Source organism: Tachypleus tridentatus, chromosome 10 (assembly GCF_004210375.1).
Source record: "Tachypleus tridentatus isolate NWPU-2018 chromosome 10, ASM421037v1, whole genome shotgun sequence".
Taxonomy (NCBI): Eukaryota; Metazoa; Arthropoda; class Merostomata; order Xiphosura; family Limulidae; genus Tachypleus; species Tachypleus tridentatus.
This window is the reverse complement of record NC_134834.1, coordinates 54877936-54886026: the sequence shown is the minus strand read 5'-3', so window position 1 is coordinate 54886026 and position 8091 is coordinate 54877936.

The following is an 8091-nucleotide window of genomic DNA, read 5'->3' as shown; positions in this document are numbered from 1 at the left end:
CCGAAAAGAATTAAAAAAAAAACAGTCATCTGCAAAAATTTTGCTGTGACATCACGCATGCATAGCAAGGTCTTCATGACAAGCGGGTAACATTAATGGGATTTATTACTCAACTTTCATGGCAACTTTGAAAGTGTTTCATACTACGCGATGCACTCTCGGCTAACCACGACAAAAATTCATGTTAGGGGAATAGAATAAAAGGTTCTAAAAGAAATAGGGATAACAATTTTTTTATATCGCATTTGAACTAAAATGTGATTTAACTGAGCTAAATAAAGTGTTATAATTAATTATATAAAGTGTTGAGGCACCCTCCTGTGTTTTGGCCCGAGCGTAGTATCACTTTCGGATTTCGAATTGTAGTATTCATGGTTCGTCTCGTTGGAGCCATGGGTGCGCACTATAAGCATGAAAATTGAATCCACAGTTTGGTCAGAAAAAGGAATCCCAATAGTTAATGGTGGGTGCTGTTATTCTGACGTCTTTCTTCTAGTTTATGAGTTAAGAAGTAGGGAAGTTTGGCGAGAGTGTTTTAATGTACCGTTTCCAGTAACTGAGAAGTAATGTTTATAAGGTTTTGTTGAAAATACTTTTGTTGTTGATTATTCACTTTGGTCGTGATACTCTTTCACTCTCAGATACATTGATTACTATCAAACAATTTAATGATCTGTAAAGATGTTTTGTTTGTTTGATTTTTGAATTTCGCGCAAAGCTACACGACTGCTATCTGCGTTAGCTGTCCCTAATTTAGCAATGTAAGACTAGAGGGAAGGCAGCTAGTCATCACCACCCACCGCCAACTCTTGGGCTACTCTTTTACCAATGAATAGTGGGATTGATTGTCGCATTATAACGGCCCCACGGCTGAGAGGGCGAGCATGTTTGATGTGACGGGGATTCGAACCTGCGACCCTCGGATTACGAGTGGAGCACCTTGACCACCTGGCCATGCCGGGCCATCTCTAAAGATCACCCTTTTCTTGCTTTATTTATCTTATGTTTGGACTTGAATGCACATTTCAACTTTTGGGTGAAGTTAATTCCCCTAAACAGTTACAGGTACATTGAAATTTCTTCATTCAAATGTGTATGATAATGTTCTGGAGGTTAAAATCATACATGTGCGTTCCGCTAGGTCAATGGAAACACTACTAGACTGTTGTGTATCACGTGAATACAATACGTTTGAATAGTATGGATTCTATCTTTGTACTGCTTCTATTATCCATATAACTCGTTTTTCATACCCTGTTCAAAGTTTCCTTACAACTTTGACTGAAACATTAAATTTTGCTTTAATCTGTTGCATGGAGTATCCTTTACCATCCCCAGCAGTAATGTATTAATTACACTCATGACTTCTAAAATAGAGATGTCACGTGAGTAATATTTATAAATCACAGCTGTACTTTTATAGGTATTATATTGGTGTGGTATTTTTGGTTTGTTGGATGATCTGAGTCATATTATAGCTATAAACTGGTGGCTGTCCTCTAGTACACTTTGTTTTCATACAGTAGAAGGGAAGCAGTCCCATAACATTTGAATTTCATAACTATTCTATTAATCGTTTTCATAACCATTTCCAATGCTGTATATTTAGTAGCAAATTTGTTTTAAAAATTTAATTTTTTATTTCTCCCTTAGAGTTAGTGAAGCTCGATATTTAACCTGGGAATTTTGTTTTTACTCTTGATAGAACAAATAAATGAACTATTCCAGTGGTTTAATGTTTTTATTTATCTAATCCACGGTCGAGTAGTTTACCATAGCATTTATTTTAATAGGAATGCGCCAACGCTACTGTTGTGTTTCTCTTCGGTATGGTTATTTTCCTATTTCAAGCATTTAATTGAAATGCACTGCTTGAAAGGTAAAGTTAAGTATATATATATTAAAAAAAAGAAGACAAATATCAGTTTTTTGTTTTCTAATGTTTTCTCTATATGAATTTGTGTTCGCTTTATAAAAAATACTAAAAGTTTCCAGTTTTCTTATTCAAACTTAATAATAATCATAGAAAACTAGCTTTTTATTTAAAGAAGTGAACTCTATTCAAGCTGCATCGTATTTTACAGCCACATTTACATCACGCACGAAACTGGAGAAAGAAAACTAACACTGTGTAGTAATGGTCGATTTCAATAAATACAAGGTTTTAAAGAGCAATAGAGATTTCAGTAATTTTTCTATACCGTTTTATCAACGTTTATTACAAGTATTAAGACAAGTTTTAATTCTACTCAGTGCAGTGTTACAGTTAATTATGAACAGTGTTTCTATTATTTACTTTTAAACAGTGTATTTCGCTGTAAATCTCTTAATTAAACTGTTATTTTTCAGTTGAGTATTTATCATTTTGGTCTGACGTAGTCGAGTGATGAGTGTGCTCGGACGACGAATTCGAGAATTCATAGCTCGCGCCTCGTTATAGCAAAAACGTGAAACGCGTTTTGAGCTATAGGTGCACTATAGGTATACGAGAGACGATGTAATCCCATTGTTCACTCGGACAACAGTAGCCTAAGAGTTGGCAGAGGGCACTGCTGATTAGTTGTCTACACTATAATCTATCGTTTCAAAATTACCGGATAACCCTTGTTTAATTTTAAGCGAAAAGTAAATGAATAAAGAGAAGGATATAAAATAATAAAACTGAAAACGAAGAGAAACAGCTAACATCACACAAATGTGTAATTCTGTTCGTTTGTTTTTGAATTTCGTGCAAAACTACACGAGTGTTATCTGTGTTAGCCGCCTCTAATTTAGGAGTGCAAGATTATAGGGAAGTCAACTAGTCATCATTACCCACCGCAACTCTTGGCCTACTCTTTTACCAATAAATAGTGGGATTGACCGTAACATTATAACGCCCCCACGGATTACGGGTCGAATGCCTTAACCACCTGGCTATGCCGGGCCGTGTGTAATTTTGTGCGACACATTTTGTATTATTCAATACAAAGTATAATTTCAAGTGATTAAGAAATAGCTTAGTGACAAGGAGGTTGAATAAAATATTTTATTTATGTTCACTTGTAACATACGTGAATATCTACCTGTTTATTCAGCCAATTAAATTGCCTTATTGATCTACGTATATAGTATTTAATTAAAAACAACCAACAAAGCAATTCCGTGACTTGTAAATTAAAAAATAAAAGTATTCTGTTGTTTTTGAATTAAACACAATTAAGCACAAAGCTACATAAAGGGCTATCTGTGTTCTGTCCACTACGGGTATCGAAACCCGGTTTTTAGCGTTGTAAGTCCGCAGACCTGCCGCTGAGTCACTGGGGGAGAAAGCATTCTGTATTAGTAGTCAAGTATAACATTAAAAGGATACTTCACAAAATGTATTTCATGCTCTTATATAAGTTACGTTGATAGAAGTATTAATTAGTTTAACTACAGAAATACTTTTTTACATGCCTGTATTGATTATATCTATAGTAACAGTATTTAGACGACTGTGCAACAAAACGATATTCAGGAGATTCTTTACTATTATACCTCTAGTAGCTACAACTGCATATGACAGTCAAAGGTCCCTTTGTGACGTCATATTACCTGGTGGTAGTTTCTTTTTTCTGTATTGACTGGAAGAAATATTATTTCATGTATTAAATAATTAAAATGCACTTATTGCTCTCTGTAATGTAAAGCATTAGTAAGTTTAAAATAACACATAAAATTGTTACGTCTTTTCTTTTCTACAAAATTTGTATGACACGCAAAAAATTATGTCGAAATACTGTTGCACATATCACTGACGGTATTACCGAAAATCTTACTGCTTATACACATTTCACATTGATAACTGTTGAACACATAGGCACAAAAAATTATTTCTGATTGAGTTGTGTTGACAATTTTATTTGGAAATCTTCTACATATATTTAATAGTCAAATGTCTGTCTGTCATGCTCTGTAACTTCTGAACGTATAACTGTAAGAATACACATGTATACACAACAAAATACTTCTTTTCAAGAGTGCATTACAGGAAAATTACTAATATTTTTGTAAATCCTAATATATATCTAATACCATCATCATTGTTTTTATGATGGAGTTTCACGAAAAAGCACAGAACAAAAACGAGACTTTGTCAGTCGAATGATTGGGAAAAAAAATTCACAGATAGCAACATAAACGTAGAAAACATATAGAGAGATACGTGTTTGAATTCATATTTACTGTTGTTCGTTATATATTTATATATTTATGTTGATACTATAGATATGCATTGTATGTACCATGCTGAATAAATTCATTTCAATTTCACTAAATTGTTTCCCTTTGAAATTTCTTATGTAAACGGCAAGAGTAAAAAAGTGCTTAATTCGGTAACAGTATTTTCTTGCGCTCAGTAAAATAACAAAGAACGGTAGCATCCAGCAGAAAAAAAAAATCACTGGAGCTATTTAGCGAACCCGAGAGCTCTATTGTGCTGAATGCACCCATTTCATCAAAAACAAACATTTTTGCCATTAATGCATTACAGTCAGTATCCTTTGTTTAACAATAAGGGCAATGCAAATTTCTTTATTAAAATAACAAGTGAAATGAAAAATACGGTGTAAACAGTTCACTAGACAATCATATTGCGTGTAAGCTATGACCCAAGGAAATAGGTTGACTATAGATATTTTACTTATTTACCACTATTTTAAAGAAATAAGCCGTTGAATTGTTTCATTGGACATCTGATACTCTGGTAATAGTTTTCTAATATGCCATAAGTATTATCGCTATTGACAAATACTCATAAAGATTTTGTTGAAAATACTTTCGTTGGATTCATATTCTCAGTAATTTCAAGATACAGACATAACTAACGTATTTCCAGTTGGTTTTGATACTCAGAGTGAGCAGAAAATTGATCTCCCATTCTATAGTTTGTGCTTAACAACAAACCAAGTTTTTAGGTTCTCAGTTCTCAAACTTAAAAATGAGCTACCAAGTGTGAGTGGGTGTGTTGGTGGGGTGGTGATTTAAACAAATACTTTTAAGCCCACGTATAAGTCAATATCAAAAATAACCCATAAATTTAAAAATATTTCAAACTTTAATATTTAACTTAAAATGGAACATAACGAAAAATAAAAGCGAGCACATTAGTGCACTATTTGTGTCCGAAATGTAGTTTCAGACTTGTAAAATATTTTCTGTAAAATATCATCCTTATCATTTGTTAAAGTAAAAAAATCATAATTTTTCTAACTCATTACATGATTGTGTAATATTGCTTCAAATGTTCTACATTATTTACAATTTGTCCAAATTATTGGTTTCCATATAAGTCCATATAGACATAATGTTACTCATAAATGGACTTTATCTAGGTCAAATAATGGTTATGAGTGCTCTATCGTTCTCTTCTTTCATACCAGACAGCATTTTACCATATTTACTGAATAGTTGAAATCATGATCTTGAGGGAAGTTAAATCCCTGTGCGAGAAGTTGTTTTGTTTTCTGAAGGAATGACATGATTAATAAGAATGTGCTTGTACCTGTCAGCAGTCAGGATGTCATCAATTTTGTTTAGATTTTCAACATCATTCGTTGATATGAAGTAACCATTAATATTGGTACCCCAACATGATTCAATGCAGATTCTGTTCTTTGATTATGATACTGTTTTTCTTAGTCATTAAACCAACTACCATTGATTGAGGACAAAAGTTTTGAATTGAAATTCGTCCAGCTTTTTCACCCCATTGTTTAAAGTATGATATCTATCTCAGTTTTTGGTTAGGTTGACTCTCTTCAGTAGCTAGAGTTACATTAAACCTATTTCATTTTAATATGTATGTTACTTTAATGAAAGTAATATGTGTGTGCTTACAGCTAGACCATTGGCAAAGTTATCCGAAATTGTTAAGTATAGCGCATATAACATACCCTAAGTTAATATCCCATTTGAATAGTCTCGATTTCTATTTTGGCTGTTTCTATTATAAATAATAGTAACTTTCATGCAGTTTTAATTTCCATGTAGCTCCTAATAAAAAAATAATATTTCGCTTTAATCTACAGCAGGAAAAAGTCTTCAAGATACAAATGTTTAATTTCTACACGTTTCTCACTTGAGGTTTCTGTACTTGAAATCATGAGTGCAATTACTATACTACTACTAGGAACAGTATGCTGGTATGCCACTGTTTGATTTGCTGGGTGACAACATACCAATATAAACTATCAATATACGATCGTACTCTCATGTAGTTCATTTTTATAAAATAGAAGTGTAGCAATCCCATAATATTTACATTTAATATCACTCTTTTCATAAGTATTTCCAATATTTTATATTTAATGTAAAGTTCCTTTTGAAAAATTGGTTTTCTGTTACTCAATTAAATTGGAAGAAGCCCAACACCTAAACTGTGCTGGTTCTTCGACCATCTAATAAAATAAACAAATTAATCATTAAAACACTTTAGAATGTATATATATATATATATATAATTGAATAGCTTACCAACCCATTTATTTATGTATAAAACGTGGCAACGTTCCTTTAGTGTTTCTTTTCAATATTAGTTTTTCTGTTTTACATATTTATTTGAAATGAATTGCGTGAAAGCTTTAATCTATTACAAGTCAAGTATTTTGTTTAAAAGAAGATACGAATACATTGCTTTCGTTTTCCAATATTGTTTTTGAATATGCGTGTGCTTATTTCATAATATCACAGATGTTTTTGGATTTTCTGATTCAAACTCAATAACATTTTCAAAAGTTAATCTTATTTTCAGAAGTGAAACCTATTCAAGCTGCTTCACATTTTATAACGTACATTTATATTACACACAAAACTGGAACAATAACACATTTTAACAACATGCGGTATTGATGTTTTGGTTTCATTAAACATAAGAAAAAGAAACCTGACAAAGCTGTGAGCCATTTTTGTAAAATTATTGATCACTGCTGTCTTCAAAGGTCTTTCTCAATTGTTTCATGATAGAATGTTTGGTTTTGGAATGTGGAACTAGGTGGAAACAATGTGTTGTTGAGTACCACACAAGACTCGAGTAAAAGTATTTTAGAGAAACATCATATTTTATATTTGGAAGGCTTTATACCGCCTAAAAGTATTAAAGCACTGTCAGGTGATACGTTACTTTCTAGCTTCGAAAATTTCAAGAACAAAGCGGCAATATTACGTAGAAAGAAATGTCGTATGAAAGTAATAAAACTTTATGCATGACGTAGCTTTGTAATATATATGTCAACAGATTCTTTATTTCGCTTAAAAGTGTATGATTCTATAAGGTATTAATAAATATTTTTAAAGTATGAAGTAGTCACAGGTGATAATGCATATTTTAAGGCTCATATTCATCTAAGCTCAACTGTTTGGTTTGGTTTTTGGAATTTCGCACAAAGCTACTCGAGGGCTATCTGTGCTAGCCGTCCCTAATTTAGCAGTATAGGCCTGCTCAACTGTTAAAACCAAAATATGCTTCTTTTCAAAACTTTATTTCGTTTTTAGTTGATTTAATTTAGTGATAATTACCTGAAATACAACTATGATTGTTTTCAGCTAAAGGACTTCTGAATATGCTTGGTGAAAAAGCTGTTTAATTAACTAAAATCTGAATCGTTAGGTAAAACAAAACTCTTTCGACAGACTGATTCCCTTAAATTTGCTAATGTTCTTCACTCAAGAAAGTCCTACATTCAGATTCTGGTTCCGTTAAATCACGTAGTGCTTCCAGTTTAGAGGGAGATTTTATATTTAAAATACGAAACCATTCTACTTATCATTAGATTTTTATTCACAACAGATCTTTGTTCAGAATTTGGTTGTTTTATTTGCTAATTCGTTCCATTTAAAACAAAAGTGTAAACAGAATCTAGTTACGTTATATTTGCAAATTGTTTACATATTTATTCACATCTAGATACAAATTTCCTTATATTATTCAATGTTTTTCCTTTTGGGTATATCTTCACATGTAGCATGAGACCATTATCTCTGGAAATGGTTTGGTCACAATAAAAGTATCATATGTTTCACTCTATCCTCATAACTGAAACTGAAGATGTTTAATGATTTGTGTGTTGAACT